At 34.1% G+C, this 20215-nt stretch overlaps 1 protein-coding gene across 1 annotated transcript in view; it reads right to left on the bottom strand.

Moving 5' to 3' along the window:
- The window catches only part of TENM2 (teneurin transmembrane protein 2), a 3267991-nt gene extending 3254754 nt beyond the window's left edge, over nucleotides 1–13237 (bottom strand). Inside the window, exon 1 of the mRNA XM_077757352.1 lies at nucleotides 13177–13237. The gene's annotated coding sequence lies outside the window, so the exon portion shown is untranslated. The remainder of the gene's footprint in view (nucleotides 1–13176) is intronic.
- Between the last annotated feature and the right edge of the window lie 6978 nt (nucleotides 13238–20215).

Genomic DNA, 20215 nt, shown 5'->3' on the forward strand with positions numbered 1-20215 from the left:
GAGCCTGCTTCAGATTTTGTGTCTCTCTCTCTTTCTCTGCTCCTCTCCCACTAGCTCTGTCTCTCTCTCAGAAATAAATAAAAACATTAGTTTTTTAAATGATTGGTCTCCTCAGCTTACTATGCAATTGCTTAATCCTATAGTTTTATGAAAAAAAAAAGGTAAGGAAGTAAAAGGAGAATTCAAAATCAAACCAGAGCTGTACTCTACCATTACCATCCAACCTAATCATAAGAAGTTTTAGGAGTTGCTTAAGGAATGTTTTAATGAACACAACTGTTTATATATTCATAATTATTACTTTAATAACTAATATAATTTAATTCAAAGGAATTATATAAATACTTTAACACAAAGTCACTTTGTGAAATGACTTTTGATCTGTATCTCAAAAAAGGAGATATTTTAGGCTAAAATCTCTGCAGTAGTAAATTATTACTATTCCTCAACTTTTTCCTTATCTCCTCCCTCTGAAAGTTTAATGTGTACAGTTTATAAGGTGTTCCTATCTGAAAATAGTGCATCAAATTATGTTTTTCTTATCACTTTTTTCTCTGTCACCTATTTTCACCACTAGTATTCCTCTTTTCCAAACAAGCTTGAAGATGTTGCCCCAAAAGGGGAAAAATAGCCTCCTCCTAACCAATAAAAAATTCCAGTATCTTTTCTTCTTCCTAAGATGGGTTTATATGCATATGCTCTGTCTTTCCCTCTCTGTTCTCTGTCTCCTTCTCTCTCTCCCCATACACACACACACACACACACACACACACACACACACACACACACACACTCCTGTAATCACACAGTGTTATCTGCCTTCCTTGGCTCCTTAGTAATATGAATTACCTCCAGACTGGGTTAGTTATGGGGCTCAGTTTGCATATCTTTTCCAGTGACTGGGATGTTCTTTCTTCTCTTGGTGGGGGGTGAGAAGAAGCACAGAATGGGGCACATTTTCACCTTTTAACACTCAGTTCAAATGTCTTTTCCTTGTTACCTTTCCAATGTGTGTCCCCAGCCAGGCAGTCAGATGCTTCCATTGTAATTATGAAGTGCTTGTTTTGTATGCCTTTTATAACACAGTTTATTGTCATTTTTCACTATGTCTATATCTACCAAAAAGTAGAATACTTTAATGCCTTATTTAATATTTAATGTAATAAACCTAATAAAGTGCCTGACAGATAAGAATTCCTTAATAAATATTAAAAAGATAAATTTAGATGCCTGAGTCTTCTTCCCTCCTTTTCTTCCCTTCTATTGTTCTAGTGCAAAATCTTTTTTTTTCCTCATTCTTCATCCTAGTCTGTCAAACTAATTTTCTTCCAACTTTGGTGCATTGATTTTTTAATTCTTTTCTGAACATCTAATTCTCTGCCAACTTCTTCCTCTTTCTTATTAATTATAGATTTTGAAGCCTGCTATTGTAAAGTCTATCATTTAACACAGGAGCTTTCAATTATATTTCATGCTCTAAAACAGATATTTTGTTGACCATCTTGTGACTAAATTCTCAGTGTTTATAACTATATTTTTGTCAAGCCTTAGCTTATGACTTGGTAGTTTTGCTCTAAAGTCTTTCTTCTTCCTAAATGCAAAGCTTCTACATATATTTACTATTTGGGGAAAGATGGCTGCCTACTTCCTTGGTTAGTAGAATGGCTCTTGTTCCTTTCTTCCTTCCTCTTCCCATTCTCCTCCTCGTCTTTCTCTCCTCTATGCTTCTTCTTCCTCCCAGTGATTTTTCACCATTTCTTTATATCTGTGTCTTAAGAACAAAACTATAGATGATGAAATGACAAAAAGTATGTTCTGTAAAATGAAACTACTCAAAGTGTTAGTCCATAGAACAGAAGCATCAATACTATCTAGGAATCTGTTAGAAATCTAGAAATATAGTTGACCTCATGCCCAACTCCAGACCCACAGAATCAAAATCTCAATTTTCCCATGATATTTTTATACATCGTTAATTTTGACAAGCACTGGTCGAAACTAAATCCATTAGTCCATGAGAGCTACACTTAGAATAGTGAAATAATATGACACTATTTTTAAATGTGGCTACATGTGCCTCTAGACTCATTGGCACTGCTGTAAAAGCTAATAATCACAAGTGTCATTTTCTAAATACCAAAGATAGGCACCTCTGTGCACAAATACAGAATGAGCGTTTTTGTTCCAAGAAGATTAATGACTTTGCACAATACATAGATGTCAATTATGGGGCAAGCATGTCTTAGGTTATTTATTATAACATAACTTACAACAAGTAAAATCCCTGCCATTGCTGAAGAAGCAGTCTGATGAGGAGAAGTGTAAAAGAATAACTGAAAATCACAAAACAGTATGATATTGTACCGGTACTTACAAAAGGGAGGGATTGAGGGAAGCCCCAGGAACAACGAAAGGATAGAAAAATGGGAACATATTCTGCACATACAAAATCAGGGAAGGCTTCTGGAAGAAGTGATAACTAAGACAAGACCTGAAAATGGAAAAGGCGGTAAACCTGGAAAACAACACAAAAGAATGTTTTGGACATATGTATGAGCTCATAAGTGAGGGAACACATGTGCCAGCTTCATGTGATCACAGTACAAGTAGTGAAAACTGAAAGCTATAAGTCAAACATAGTTTTACAATGGCATAGGGCCAGTCTCAATAGTTATATTTATGGATTACAACTATTTATCTTGGTTAAAGTTGCAGAGATATCAAAGGGAGATTTTTAATTGAATTAGATTCTTCAAATAGATTTATAAATGGTGACATATCTTTCCAATGCCTGAGACTTTCTTCAGAGATAGGCAGCAAGGAAAATGTGGGAAGAAGGGCAAAAGCTAGAGCTTTTCATGCCTGTGTTTGAATGCTATACATCGGTAGGGAGGTCGCTCCTCTGTTCTTTGATAGAGGTAATTAGCATATTAAGATTATGTAAATCATTATGAAAATTCAATTTTTAACCTCCTCCTTTAAAATCTCCCTTTCCAGATGACCTCAACGTTATTCTTTATATATAAATTAAGTATAGTAGTTGAAATTGTGTCAGTGCTAGAAAAACATACAACATCTCTCAAGAAATTTAAAATGTAAATCAAATGCTCTCTAAATTAAAATTATATTTCTTGGTTGAATAGTGGGTATTGTTTTTTGTTTAATCACTATTCTTCAGTTTACCATAAGTCTTCCATATTATATATGCTCTCTGCCAAATATTTTAAATAAAACAATTTAAAAGAAGCAAGTTACACATCCCAATCACTGGCATTTTAAGTGTGAAAGCGTTAACTCTGCAGCATGCTTTAAATAGTATACTAAATATATATGCATTTTTTTTTCTGAAATTAGGGGCATATTTTGGAATTGAGGAGAGAAAAGATAAGGGTCCCAGTTCTCTTGGTGCTCTTTCCCCCTATTCCCTTTTTCAAGGTCCTTGACCTAGTTTGTCATTTTAATACTTTATTTCTTTCCTTGCCAGTTTCTTATTCCCTTGATTGTAACTTTCTTTGTCAACACCTAACAGCCAACAAAATTGATCAAATGGAAAGAGAAAGATTTTCCTTGGGGATGTGGTTTTAAATTTATTTCATTCCAAAATTCAAAATTTCTTAAATTCTTGAAGTGGAAATTAGAGCTGGTATAAACTTATAGCATGCAATCACCTCCTGAAACTTTCATGAAATTGAAAGACAATTTACATTGGCAGAGCCCTTCAAGTTATCTGTTATTATATGTTATCTTCCTACATAAATATCTAGTTATTTTTAGTTCACGAATTAATGAGCTGCTCCTTGAAATATGATAATTAACCACCATTTGACTGATAGAAGAAACAAATTCTCTGATGGGAAAATGAGAGGCTTTCAGGAATTTTAATCCCTTATGCAAAGCATATTTGAGGCAAATATTACTACCCTGCACACTTTCCCTTGTTAGAGAAAACTGTTTTCATTTCCATCAATCTCAGTCTATTTATTTAGAAATTACTGAGTTATTAGAGCTGCTGTCTGGTCTCGTGTGTTTAATTTTCACTCGGCATCACATTTAGAAATCCTAGCTGCTGACGAAGTGCTGTGTGGTTCCATTTCTGCATCTTCCAGTCCTATAAAATGAATCTTGCTGTGAAAAATGAAGATTAATGGGCTTCATAATGACTCTCTCCTGCTAAAACCAATCTGAATAAAAGAGCGAGAGTGTGGTGCATGTGCGTGTGCGCGTGCGCGCATGTGGTGCTGTTGGTGTGAAGAGAGAGAGAGAGGAGTACAGAAACATACCCAAAATATCAGTATGGATTCCTTTAGATAAAAATAAGCCATGATTGTATGGCAGTTCCTCAAAAAATTAAACATAAAATTACCCTATGTTCCAACAGTTCTACGTCTCGGTAGAGGCACACACAAAAAACTGAAAGCAGGGACTCACACAAATATTTGTGCATGTATGTTCATGGAAGCATTACTCATTCAGCAGCATTAGTCATCTTTCAAAGGGTGGAAGCTACTAAGTATCTACGGGCAGATAAATAGATAAACACAATGTGATATATCTATACAATGAAATATTGGAGGCTTGTAAAGGAAGGAGATTCTGAAACATGCTACAACATAGATTTACCTTGAAGATGTTATGGTAAGTGACGTAAGCCGGTCACAAAAGGACATACATAATTCCAGATCTATGAGGTGCCTACAGTAGTCAAATTCACAGAGACTGAAAGTAGAATGGTGGTTTCCAGGTGCTGGGGTTGGTGGAAGGGAATTAATAGGGAGTTGTTTAATGGGAACAGAGTTAGTGTGGGTAAATGAAGAGTTCTGGTGATTGATGGCATAATGTGTACTTAATGCCACTGAATTGGACACTTAAAATTGTACATATAAAATATGTTATATATATTTTACCATAATAAAAAAAATAAGACATAAGCCTAATTACCAGCTCAGGAACCAAGTAACAATGTGTCACAAGTATGGCATTTCAGAAAAGAAGGAATAAAATGTTCCAAAAACTTGTGGTCTTTCTTACCAAAACTGTTAGTAATTTTCCCAAGGCTTCCGAAACAGGCATTAGTCACCAGAAGATTTCACCCACTCTCAGTGAGTACAGGCTCTGGATACCCGCATTCACATTAGCTTTCTTGAGGCTGGACAGACTTGGCCACTTATGTTAAATGCCATGGACTGCTGATTTCTCAGAAAACAAACTTACAACAATTTTAGGCTTCAGAGGAGAGAGCACTGACACAGACGCTGTTTATGTGTTAATGAAAGACGAGTTGATAAATAGGGTGTGCTTTGTCGACCCAGAGATTTTCAATCAATTTAAACTCCTTCATTGTTAATTACAGGGAACTTCATTACTCAGTTTCTTTTGCAAATGTCAACTTTAACTGGACACTCTAGAGTATTCTGGCACTATCTCATCTATGGATGTTGGCAATTCACCAGACCCAAGTTACATACTTATCTTTTTAATTATGTACTAGGATATTTGTTATGAATTCACAAATATCTGTACTTAGTTTTCTTCCTAATTAATCTCATTAATTAATTAATATAATTAATCTGGGCATGGAAGCCACATGGATTAGTGTATTTGAGAGGAATTCTAATGCTTTTTGTTTTTTAAAGCAGGAAATTTAATGAAATGTGGAAAGTATAACAATTTTGTCACTATAAAATCTATGACCCTTTATTTTTTGTCTGTGTTTGCAAGAGATTCACTATACATTTTTAATAATCACATTCTCAGTAAATATTAAATATGATTGGAATTAAACACAGTTTCTCAGCATCTTCTATTAAGTTCATCAATAAACTTAGATTTACTATTCTCTCCTCTCAGTGTCAAGAATATCCATTTCTTGAATAATTGTGAGCAAGCTGCCAGAAGTACAATTGCCTTTCTCCTCTTCAGTTTCCAGGAATTGTTACACACCATTGCTCTTTGCTTAATAGTGTGACATCTCGAGGCAAGCTTAACTCTGACTCTGTTGAAGGTATGCATTGATCCAATGGCTTTGGCTTCCTTAGTGAATCAAACTCAATATGGTCCCCTTTCCTACCCTTTTTTTTTTTTCAATTTTGTTTTATTCTCTCCAGAAATTTTCAGTGTCTTTCTTTGCCAGAAACTTTATAAATATTAACATGCATAGCAGTAGGTATAAACTGCTTAAAAAGGATTGTCGGTCTCAACGAACTACAAATCTAGGTAAAGAACTCACATCTGATCCTATTCCATAGGAACAAGACAGTGTTATCTGCAACTATGTTTCAAAGTAAGGGAGATTCATAACAATACATGATATTTACTGAATACATGAGATGTGCTAGGCACCGGATTATACATTTTACAAGCTCCATCTAGTATAGTACTCAAGGTAATTGTAAAGGTCACACAGTTATGCCATTAAGTTAAATTGAATAAAATAGAGAAGTGAGTCCCTTTTCAATGACCTTTCAATCCTGATTAAATCAATACAGAAGTAATCATTTTGTGCCAATCTGTCTTTAACACCTCTCTAATTGTTGGTATTCATCTTTAACAGACAAAGAAGGCACCTCATGCATAGCTCATGACAAGGTTTAGCTGGATTTTGATAATACTGTTTTATATTGCTTTTACCCTATTTATAATCACCAATACAGGCATTAAGCTAGTAATGACATTTAAATAAATAAATTCAGTAGAAGTAAAAATAGTCAATGTAAAGAGTAATATTAAAGAACAGTACAAGAGTATTCAGATACAACAAAATCAAGAAAAGGATAAAAGAATGATGAGAATAAGGTGTGTGGGTGGCTCAGTCAGTTAAGTGTCTGACTTCAGCTCAGGTCACCATCTCATGGTTCAGGAGTTTGAGCCCTGCATCAGGCTGTCTATTGTCGGTGCAGAGCCCACTATGGATCCTCTATCTCTCTTTCTCTCTGTCCTTCACTCTGTTTGTGCTCTCTCTCTCTTTCTCTCAAAAATAAATAAACATTTAAAAAAAGGAATGACAAGAAAAAGTGAAACAGTATATTCAAAAATAGGCTTCCTAAAGATCAAAATCAAGATCATAAGGGTGGATTAAAAACTCCTTCTAACATGGGGTGGGCCATTCATGGAGTCTCTCTGTACTACTGAAAACACAGTATATACTGGGTAATGTGTGCATTTCTGGTCATGTGAATATGATATCCATAATCCTTGACTCAAAAAAGCTTATCATTTGTCAGAGGAAAGGGTTATTTAACAGCTATATACAATAAAATGTCATGACTTTTCCTATTTAAAAGCAAACAAACAAACAGTTCACAGTGCTTAACTACTTCACAAAAATTACACATCCAAAGAAATCCATTGTCATAGAAGCAGATAAAATAGGATAAAAGCAAAAGCAGACAAATATTTATTTGGTCATTCATTTAATCAACAGCACTCATTTCTTACTTAACTTCAGGTAAGTTTTCAGTTTACCTTTCTGAGTCTTGGCTACATCACCACTAGAATTGTTGTGAGGAGTTAAAAAAAAAAAAAATGCAGGGCTTGTAAAATGCTTAGCCCACTGCCTGGCACATCTTCATAAATTTAGTCAGTGAAAACTATTTTTATTAATGTGAATCCACAATGTAACAGTGATTGTCATTTGATTGACAACAAAGTTACATATAGTTTCTGTCTAGTAAAAAGAAGATGAAAGACAGTTCTAAACAAAAGAAACAAAATCCAGGAGACCACTAAAGCCACAATGACTTGTTAGGCACTCTGGAATATAAGAGGTAAAATGTTGAGATATGAGATTAGAACAGTAAAATGATGACTGTGTGTAGCTACATAAGGAATTCTTACTTGATTCTGTATTTCAAGATCTTTGTGCTTTTCCTTTTTGCTTGGCAAACCCCTAAAATTAGGCTAACATCTTAAATTTTTCATTGTAAGATTAATAGCAAAAGATGTAATGTCTAAGGGTTTATAAATAATAATTTAAAATAAATCTTACATATACTGAATAAAATCTAATTTCTATAGTTAATATAAAAACCACGATCTATTTTGAAAATAAATGAACACATTCATCTTTAATAGTTGAAAACTTAACATCAATCAATTTTCCTCTTGAATTCATATTTCTATTCCATTTTCCCTAAGGAGTTATTTTCTTGTTATTTTCATATCTTGAAAAATTTTATAGTCTATTTGATCATAATTTTGTTAAAAATAACAAAAATTATTTAAAATTCCTATGTCCATAAGACTCTAGATATTCTTCCCATTAAGGTTGAATTTTCAACATGATTATTACTACCATCCAATATAAAATATTACATATTTCAATCAGGAATTATTTAAAATAACAACATGATATTTGATCTGTATTCTTTAATAACTGTAATAAGACATGTTTATAATTGATTCATATATCCATGAATATACATGCTTCTTCTTAGAATAGGCATAGAGTCTTTGCTTATTTTTACTTTATAGATAAAAGTTTTGAAAAATTGGGAACTAATATATAGATGGGCATAGGAAGAACTATGTTTTGTCCTGGAACCTAATTCCTACAAATCATTTGAGTCTTATGTCAAAATCACATAATAATGTATCTCAAAAATTATTTTTAGTGGTCTACCAAGTGATTTTACTGAAAACAAAACAAAAAAACCCTGATGCCACCTGACTCAAAAGGTATTTGTCATATAGTCATTATTCACTCACTTTCTAAAACTAATGCCAACATTTTGAGTGGTACTTTTGTTCAGCACAAGATTCCTACTTGTTAATGCAATTTTCAATAGGAGGTACAAGGTCTGGTGTTCTTTTTAAAGTGGGAAAAGGTGATAAGTTCTGATGTGTAAGCCACAAATGTCTAGATCAGTTTAGGAAAGGGTATATATGGTATTTGAAGTCTGAATCTATTCTATGTTGATATTCTCCATGCCTTTTGGAAATGCCCTCACCCAGCATGACAGTTACTTCTATAAGTAACATAGCCATCAAAATATTTTTGACAAATAAAAAGAGCTCTTTGTTGTTTTAGCTTTCATAAAATAATCTTACTGGCAATAAAAAGATGAATTGGGTAGGGAGTTGGTATATTAGGAAGGTTTTGCAATGTTTGACTAAGAAAATGTGATCTCTTTTAAGATGAGTGATTTAAAAATATATAGTTTAAAAGCAAAATCAACAGAGTTTAGTGAGTAAAGAAATGTAAGGAATAATTTCAGGTAACTTCAAAAGTTGCTAATCAACTCACTAATTAGAATATCAATACCGTTTACTAGGAACAGAAATATGGGGAGAGATCATGCTTAAGAAAATAAGTTCAATATAAACACTTAATTGAAGATTCATGTGATATGATCATCAGATATTCAAAAAATATCTACATGTACAATTCTAGAACTAAATAGAGTTGAAGATATGGTGGAATAAGATGTCCCTTGTAATATTTCAACAACAACAACTTGGCATCAATAGACAAAAGGACTTTTGTGGGAGCTGTGGGAGCCAGCACCATATACCAAGGTGTTGGGAAAATAAGTAAAGTTATGCACCATAAGATAGCCAAGGGGACTAACATAAGCTCTAGTCCCTAGTTTAGAGACTCCTCTTCCAGGTTCTTCATCCTGCCCTGCTTACCAGGAAATCACCAAATTACTACTAATGCTGAATGCAGAAGTATAGAAGATAAATTGTCCCCCATGCTTGTGCTTGGATCTCAGAGCTCTGGAGAGAGATCTCCTCTGAGCCCACAGGTATAAAATAAAACTCCAATCCACCAAAATCTCTGAATGCTGCTTGGTTTCTCAACCAGCAACCCAGCCTAGTTCCATAACAAAGGGACCCGTGTGTTGGGTAACAGGTATACAGAACATGGGGGTGGGGTATAAAAATATATAACTTTTATAAGTGATTGAAGTAAAAGATGTTATTAGCATGAAATAAGACTGTTAAATCTGTAAGATGATTTATGTAAGCCTAATGGTAATCACAAAGCAAAAACCAACAATAGACACACTAAAGCAAAACGGAATCAAATCAAAGCATAGCACTGTATAGAACCATCTATTCACAATGAAGACAGCAAAGAGGGAGAAAGGAACAAAGAAACAACAAAAAAGCCAGGAAACTATGGATAAGATGGCACCCAGAAGTCCTTACCCATGAATAATTACTGCTAATGTAAGTGGCCTAAATTCTCCAATTAAAAGGAACAAAGTGAAGGATAAAAGAATATCAAACCCAGCTATGTAATGCCAGAAGGCTTCAGCTTTGAGAACACACACAGATTCAGAGTAAATGATTAGACAAAAATATTCCATATAAGTGGAAAACAGAAGCAAGCTGGGGTAGCTGTACTTTTTTTGGCATAACAGATTTTAAGCCAAAAACTGTAATAAGAAGCTAAGAAAGTCATTTTATAATGATAATGGTATCAACACATCAAAAAGATATAACAATAAGAAATGTGTATGTACCCAACATCAGAGCACCTAAATATAGTAAACAAATACTAAAAGACTTAAAGGGAAAAAATAGACAACAAAACAGTAACAGTAGGGGTTTTCAGAACTCCACTTTCAACAATGGACAAATATTCCATACAGCAAAATCAATAAGGAAAAGTTGGACTTGAACTATATTTTTGGCCAAATGGACCTAACAAACACTGGCAGAACATTCCATCCAAGAGCAACAGAATACATATTCTTTCAAGAGCACAGGGAACACTCTCCAGGATATATCATACAATAGGTCACAAAACCCATTTTAAATTAGCAAATTTAAAAGAACTGAAATCATGTAAGTATCTTTCCAAACAACAAAGGTGTGAAATTAGTAACAAATAACAGGAGGGAAATGGGAAAATGCAGATATGTGGAAATTTAAAAAAAAAATACACTCCTATACAAGCAGTAGGTCAAAGAAGACATCAATTGAGAAATTTAAAAATATATTAAGATGAATAAAAATGGAAGTACAAAACAACAAGATTTATGGGATATACAGCAAAAGCAGTTCTAAGAGAGAAGTTTATCGTGATAAATACCTACATTAAGAAAAGAAAGAAAAGAGCTCAACAACCTACCTTTACACCTCAAGAAATCAGTAGTAAAAACAAAACAAAACAAAACAAAAAATAAGCCCAAAATTAGCAAAAGGAAGGAAATACAAAAGATCAGAATTAAAGCCAAAAAAAAAAAGAAAAAGAAAAAAATCAGAAAACAGAAAAGATGAATGAAACTAAAAGCCAGTTTTTGAAAGACAAAATTGGCAAAACTTAATCTAGACTAAGGAAAAAAGAGAGAAGACTAAAACAAAATCATAAATAGAAAAGGACACATTATGAATATCACAGAAATATAAAGAGCATGAGACAACTGAAGACAATTATTTGCCAACAAATTAAATAATATAGAAGAAATGGACACATTCTTAGGAAAAAACCTATAAAGACTGAATCATGAAGAAATACACAATCTGAAGAGAGCAGTAACAAGTAAGGAGATTGAATCAGTTGTAAAAATCCTCCCCAAACAGGGTTGCCTGGGTGGCTCAGTCGGTTAAGCATCCAACTTCGGCTCAGCTCATAATCTCACAGCTCAAGGGTTCAAGCCCCATGTCGGGCTCTGTGCTGATGGCTAGCTCAGAGCCTGGAGCCTGTTTCAGATTCTTTGTCTTCCTCTCTCTCTTACCCTGCCCTGCTCACGTTGCCCCCCCCCCCACTCTCTCTCTATCTCTCTCTCAGAAATAATAAATAAAACATTAAGAAAAAAGTCTCAAAAAATCCTCCCCAAAGAAAAACCAATGACAAAATGGTTTACCTGGTGAATTTTACCAATAAATATTCAAAGAATTAATACTAATCCTCAAAGTCTTTCCAAAAGTTGAAAATGAAAGAACACTACCAAAAAAAGATCATATACCATGATCAAGTGGGATTTATTTCAGAAATGCAAGGATGGTTCAATATATATAAATAAATAAATATGATACATCATATTAACAGAGTGAAAAATAAAAATCATATGATCATCTCATTACATGCAATAAAAAACATTTGACAAAATACCACATCCTATCATGATAAAAATCTTCAACAAAGTAAATAGAGAAGAAGTGTACCTTAACATAATAAAGGCTAATTAAAAATTCACAGTGACATCATACTCAACAGTGATAGGCTGACAACCTTTCCTCCAAGATTAGGTGCAAGAGACAAGGGTATCTACTTGCACCACTCCCATTCAACAACTGAAAGACCCAACCAGGGCAATCAGGTAAGAAAAAGTAAAAGAAGGCAACCAAATAGGAAAGAAAGAATTAAAACTGTCTCTGTTTGCAGATGATATTATCATATATAGAGAAAATCTGAAAGACTCCACACACAAAAAAAAACCTGTTAGAATTAACAAATTAAGTAAAGTGGCAGGATACAGAATCAACATAGAGAAGTCAGTTGTGTTTCTTTACACTAACAACAAAGTAACCAAAAAAGAAAGAAAGGAAACAAACCCCCTTGCAATAGCATAAACAAAACAAAACAAAACAATAAAATACTTAGGGATAAATTTAACTAAAGGGGTGAAAGATTTATGTATAACCACAAGACTTTGATGAAAGAAATTAGAAGACAATACGAAAAGTGGAAAGATATCTCATGTTCATGGATCAGAAAAAGTAATATTGTGAAAATGTCCAGACTACCCAAAGCCATCTACAGCATCAATGCAATCCCTATCAAAATTCCAATTTCATTTTTCACAATTAAAAAAACACTAAAATTTGTATGAAACCAAAAAATGAATGGTCAGAGCAATTCTGAAATAAAAAAAAAGCTGGAGTCATCACATTTCCCAATTTAAAATTATATGATAAAGCTGTAGTAATTAAAACAGTATGTGTGGTATGGTATGGTATGGTATGGTATGGTATGGTATAGTATGGTATAGCGCCATAAAAATAGACCAAGGTAACAGAATCAAGAGCCCAGATATTAACCCTTGTATATATGGTCAATGACTATTTGTCAAGGGAGCCAAAAAATATACAATGAGTAAAGGATAGTCTCTTCGTAAATGATATGGAAACACTGGATATTAAAATCCAAAGGAATGAAATACGGCTACAATCTTATATCAATGACAAAAATAAACTCAAACTGGAATGAGAACTTAAATATAATACCTTATAATGTACAATTCCAAGAAGAAAACGTAAGAGAAAAATCTTCTTGACATTGGTCTTGGCAGCAATTAATTGGATAAGACACCAAAAGCATCAGAAACTGCAACAACAAAAGCAAATAACTGACACTACATCAAACTAAAAAGCTTATGTACAGCCAAAGTAACAGTCAAAAACATGAAAAGGAAACCTATGACAGAATGGGAAAAAATATTCGCAAATCATGCATCTGATACGAAGTTACAATTCAAAATATATGAAGAACTCAGACAATTCAATGGCAAAAAAAAAAAAAAAAAGCAGTCTAGGATTTAAAAATGGGCATGTGGGGAGGCTCAGTCGGTTAAGTGTCTGACTTTGGCTCGGGTCATGATCTCAAGGTTCGTGGGTTTGAGCCTGAGTCTGGGCTTTGTGCTGAAAGCTAGCACAGAGCCTGGAGCCTGTCTTCAGATTTTGTATCTCCCTCTCTTTCTGACCACCTTTTTGATCACACTGTCTCTCTCTCTTTCTCTCTCTCAGAAAAAAACAAAACAAAAAACAAAACAAAACAAAAAACATTAAAAATAACGGGCAGGGTGGGGTACCTGGGTGGCTCAGTCAATTAAGCATCCTTTTTGTTTGTCTGTTTATTTCTTTTGAGAGAGAGAGTGCTCTGGGGAGGGGCAGAAAGACAAAGAGGGATAGAGAGAATCCCAAGCAGGCAGTGAAGAGCTGGACACTGGGCTTGATTTCACAAACTGTGAGATGATGACCTGAGCCAAAATCAAGAGTTGGATGCCTAACCAAATGAGTCACCCAGGCACTCCAAGTGATCAACTTTTGATTTCAGCTCAGGTCACGATCTCACAATCCGTGAGTTCAAGCCCCAAGTAGGGCTTCATGTTGAGCGTGGACCCTCCTTGGGATTCTCTCCCTCTCGGCCTTTTCTCTGCTCCATGTGCTCTTTCTCTTTCAAAATAAAGAAACTTTTACAGGTGCCTGGGTGGATCAGTTTGTTAAGCATCCAACTTCGGCTTAGGTCATGATCTCGTGGTTTGTGGGTTCAAGCTCTGCATTGGGCCCTGTGCTGACAGCTCAGAGCCTGGAGCCTGCTTCAGATTCTGTGTCTTCCTTCCTCTTCTCTCTGCCCCTCCACTGCTCACTCTCTCTCTCTCAAATAAATAAACATTAAACTTTTTTTTAGAAAAATCAAAATAAACAAACATTTAAAAATACATAAATAAAAATAAAAATAGGCAGGAGAACTGAAGTAAACATTTTTTCCAGAGAAGACATACAAATGGGCAACTGGTACATCAAAAGATGCTCACATTAATCATCAGGGAAATACAAAGAAAAAGCATAATGAGATATCAGCTCACTCTGTTAAGATAGCTATTATCAAAAAGAGAAAAGATAAATGTTGGTGAGGATATGAAGAAAAGGAAACCCATGTACACTGCTGGTGGGAATGTAATTGGTAGAGCCACTATGTAAATATATGGAGGTTATTCAAAATATTAAAAATAGAACTACCATATAACCTAGCAATCCCACTGCTGAATATATATACAAAATAATTGAAGTCAGGAGGTGCCTGTGAGGTTCAGTTGGTTAAGCATCCAGCTCTTGACTTCAGCTCAGGTCATGATCTTGTAGCCGGTGAGATGGAGCCCTATATGTCAAGCTCTGCCCTGACATTGTAGAACCTGCTTGAGCTTCCCTCCCTCACTCTCTCTGCCCTCCCCCCACCTTTTTATTTTTTCTCTCTCTGTGTCTCTGAAAATAAATAAATTTTAAAGAAATAATAATTGAGTGACATCTGGGTGGCTCAGTCAATTAAGCATCTGACTTCTGCTCAGGTCATGATCTCACGGTTCATGGATTTAGGTCCTGTGTTGGGCTATGTACTAACAGCTCAGAGCCTAGAGCGTGCTTCAGATTCTATGTCTCCCACTCTCTCTGCCCCTTCTCAGCTTGTGCTCTTTCTCTCTCAAAAATAAACAAACATTAAAAATTTTTTGAAAAAAATAATTGAAATCAGGATCTCAAAGAGATATCTGTACTCCCATGTTTATTACAAATTTATCCTCAATAGCCAAGATATGGAAACAACTTAGGTGAATATCTGTGAGTAAACTGATGAAGAATATGTGAATATATATATACATATATATATATACATAATATTAGAAGTATTAACGTCACATGTGATATTAACATTATTTGGCCATGAGAAAGAAGGAAATCTTGCCATTTGCAACAACATGGATAGACCTGGAGGGTATTACACTAAGTGAAATAAATCAGACAAAGAAAAATACTATATGATATCACTTACCTGTGAAATCTAAAGGATCAGAACTCATAGAAATAGAATGTAGACTGGTGGTTGCCAGAGGCTGAGAGGTGTTAGAAAAGGGGAGATGTCAGTCAAATTGTACAAACCTCCAGTTGTAAAATGAGTAAGTTCTGGGGAAATAATGTACAGCATGTGATTCTGGTTAACAGTGCTGCGTTATATACTTGATGGGTGCTCAGAGAATAAATGTTCTCATCATAAGAAAAAATTGGAAATTATGTGAGGTAATAGAGATCTTAACTAATCCTACTGTGATGATCATTTTGCAGTATATATGTGTATCAACTCATCATGTTGTACATCTTAAAACTACACAGTTATAAGTCAATTATATCTCAATAAACCAAGAAAAAAGAATAAAAGCTCATTAACATAATTTTCACAAACAACTAGAGCTTGAAGATATATAGTCATTAGTCTTAGATACATGGTAACTCAGACTACATAGCCTCCTGAAGAAGTTTATATAGAACCAAATGAGAAAGGGTGAATGACAGATCTCTGAAGACCACATTCAAATATTTTTTAAATGTTTATTCATTTTTGAGAGACAGCACGAGTTGGGGAGGGTCAGAGATGGGGAGGACACAGAATTCTAAGCAGGCTCTAGGCTCTGAGCTGTCTGCACAAGAGCCCAACACGGGCTTGAACCCACGAACCAGGAGATCATGACCTGAGCCAAAGTCAAATGTTTAACCAAGTGAGTCAACCAGGGGCCTTAATACCACACTTAAATAAAAGGAGCCTGAGAAGGACCTGTGGGAAGGTCATAGTGTCATAGTGTTTGCTTTATTTAAATCCTGAGGTTAGAAATAAAACAGATCCAAATGGTACTGCAGATGCTATTAAGGTGCGTGTTGTGGGATACAAAAGTTTCTGGCCCCATCCCCTGCACTGAGCAGGTGGGGTGTTGGCGATTTGATGTGCTTCTGGGTAGTTCTTTGGCAGGTAAGAACACAATGGGCTCCCAGACCCACTATCCCGTAAGGTCTCGAGAATGGAAGATTAGTCAATTAAAGTGCAATTTGGATTTGGAAGCCTTCCAGCCAAGGCTCGTGTCGCTCTGCAGCCCCCAGAGGCAGGATGAAGAGACAGTGACTGGAATCTCAGAGGCGAAGACCCATTCTCCTCTCCTTGGACCAGATGACTCACTCCTCCCAAGCTTTGTGGAGAAGGGATGAATTATTTAAAAGAAAAAAAACAGGTGTGCTCATGATGTACTCAATTGTTATATTTTTATGTTCATGTGTGCCAATATACATTAGAGGCCTAGCCTTTGACTTCACCAAGTTTAAGATTCTCTTCCTTCTTTGTTAAAAACGAAATTACATGCTATCTACATTATATGAAATAAACTGAGTTAATGCATTAATGCATTTAGAAAAATGTTGCCACCTATTAAATACCCAAAAAATTGTTTTCAATTATATTGAATTGAAGGATGTATTTCAATTACATATATAAATATAACACATTTATATCATATATCATATGATTTCTAGTTTTTATGTTACTAATGTTGCATATTTAGTAAATATTTAGTAAAAGCAACAGAAGTTCTCTTCTTATTCTCCTAAAATTGAGAGTGTTGGTGTGTGTGTGTGTGTGTGTGTGTGTGTGTGTGTGTGTGTAAAATCTTAAGTGAAAGAGCCCCCCAAACATATTGAATAAGAGAATTAAAATTTGGTGGAGGTCATGACTCATTGGAGATTATGTTATCCTATTAAATATTTAGGGTTTGCTATGCTGGATCACTAACCCTTAAATAGACTGACTTTATAAAGGACATGAAAAAGTTCTATTTTGGAGTTTGCATTGTGGCTGATATGAATGCCCTCTCAAAACTTACTTTGATTGGTATTACCAGAAAACCTAATAAACAAAACTATCAGAAAAGTTATTGTGGTTCATTTGCTGTTGTTAATTCATATAAAAATGAATATGTTACTTACTACATATGAAATAAATGGAGTCCATTGCATTTAGAGCATTCATTAAAAAGTTGGCACATATTAATTATCCATAAAAATGTTAAGTACTATATGTCAAAGAAAATGTTCTTTTTTCAATGTTTTAAAGAGACATTTTCTGTCATATTAAATTTAGTATGCCAAATATACTGGATCCTTTACAACTTTCTTACATTTTGTTAGAGTTTTCTTAATATCAGTCAACATCATAAAGTAATTTAAAAGCAAATAATATATGTCATGACTGAACTGAACATACAGTTAGTATAATACCTACCTTGAAGCAATTGATTTCTTACCTTGCCCGTCATTTTTTTTAATATCATGAATATTTCTTACCTTTGGTGCCCATATTTCCTCTCCCCACCCCCATGAAAAAATAAAAAAAAAAGAGTAAGAGAATACACTTGGCCCTTGAACAATATAGATTTGAACTGTGCAGGTCTACTGGTACAAATATTTTTCAGTAAATACAGTACAGTATTGTAAGTGTTTTGTCTCTTTGTTATGATTTTCTTACAACATTTTATTTACTCTAGTTTACTTCATTGTAAGAATATAGTATACAATACACATAACATACAAAATATGTATTAACTGTTTATGTTATCACAAAGACTTCTGGTCAATATAGGCTATTAGTAGTTAAGTACTGGGAGAGTGAAAAGTTATGTGTGGATTTTCCAATGTGTGTGCAGGATGGAGGATGTCCACTGTCCCTAACCCCCACATTGTTGAAGGGTAAACTGTACAAAGACTTTGTCTCATTCTGAATCCTGAAGCTTCCTGGCAGATATAGTTTAAATGTTTAAGCAGTATGATATTCAGTACATTAGAAATTTACTGAACTTCTGAGTTCAGAAGCTACATGGGCGATGGGGGGACTATTTTTGACTTAGACTTATTGATAATGGCTCTGAATATATTTCATACAATAACTTGCTTCCTCCATTATTGAAAACTTTTGAGTTCTGAGGATGTGCTATTTACTTTCCAATATTATTTAATATTTTATATATGATGTTTAAGTAACCAGTGGAACGTAAGATATTATTGATTAGGAAAAAATTTTTGGCAAGTGCCTTCACTGTAATTTTAATGCTTAATTCTATATTTGTTATTTTTACCTGATTTTCAATAGTTAACAATTTACCTTTATATGGAAAAAATTATTTAAAATCTGAGGTACAGGTGATCTGACCAAAATTCTGGACTTAGGACTTTTCTAAACAATACTAAAGAAGACATGATTTACAAAGCTTAAATTAAGCTTATCACCAAAGACTTGAAATACAGTTATATAAAAGAAGCAATATATCTCTACCAATTGTTTCTCTACTTTTTTCACAAGATATGATACAGTGCTTTACATATTAAAATACTATGCATTTAATTTGTCTTATAACATGAAATATTAGTTACTACTGAAGAGTTCTTATCAGAACTTTTAAAAAGTACATCATTTCTTTCACTTAATAAAGAATAGGGATGGCAACAAGGAGCATTTTTTTTAACCCAGCGAAATGATCTTGTAAGTATGACAAATAATTTATTTGAAATAAGATAGAAATCATTTTTAGCTTCAAAAAGAAAAGTTACATTTTAAATTGGTTACAGCAGTCAAAATCTAATGGATAAAAGGGAGTTGGTAATAATATCATAGCACATTCAAATTCAATGGGATTTTAATTTTCTACTGAAACAATATTGCCATCATCCTAAAGTTTTCTACAGTAGTTGTTTAACTACCTAATTTTGTAAACCTGAATATCATCTTGTCCTTTGTTTAACCATTTTCAAATCCACACAGGCAGAGTCACACTTCTAATATTTTCCCACTGATAACATTTTTCTTGACAATATTGAAAACTTCTTTTTACCCAAAAACACTTGGTTCCAGAAGATAAGTAAGGAAGTATGTAATATGGCAATTTTAAGGCTGACCATGGTATGTATTTTGAGTGACTGATTATATAATGATTTTCTGTATCTTGTAATTTCTGTTTTACAGGATTCACATTTTCCTCTCTCTCAGGTTTTGATCCTGTTCAGTGGGAAGCCCAGGTTCAGTTTATCCTTAAATCCAATGTATACTAGAACTTCAGAGAAAAGTATGAGCTGGGTTAATGTTAAAGCTTTGATGAAATTAAGTCATTCCCCGACAAATGGATGCTTCTTTTCCCTACCTCCCCATGCGTCTGTGCACATTCTCAGTCATTAAGCACATGGGTTCTGCAAACAAATTTATATCCTGGCTTACTAGTTATTTGACCTTGTGATAATCACTTAACATTTTCCCTCAATTTTCTCACCTGAATATGGGGAAGAAAAGTAATGTGGAGTTTACATCACATGGTTATTATGGTGATTAGATCATACATTTTATGTTATTTAAAGTTGAGGTTATTCTCTTTAAAAGGAAATATATCTAGTATTTATTATACATTGTTCTTATTATATTGATTAATTGATTAAATTCCAGGGTGAGGTTAAAGTTTATATGTATAGCCAAAACATTCATAAACTAAACAGAAAGAAAACAGCAATACTGAATACTGAATTTCTTGTTATGGATAATGTTGTTCTGCTAAAATTCACTCACCACTTAGATCACCCTACAGACGATTATCAAACCATAATCCTTTTAAGCTCAGTTCAGTCATGTCCCTGCCATAAAGGACTATTTCTTCCCTACTTTTTTCTATACAATCCTCTGAATAGTATATGT

The sequence above is a fragment of the Crocuta crocuta genome, unplaced genomic scaffold (genome assembly GCF_008692635.1).
Source record: "Crocuta crocuta isolate KB4526 unplaced genomic scaffold, BGI_CrCroc_1.0 scaffold131, whole genome shotgun sequence".
In the NCBI taxonomy this organism is placed as follows: domain Eukaryota; kingdom Metazoa; phylum Chordata; class Mammalia; order Carnivora; family Hyaenidae; genus Crocuta; species Crocuta crocuta.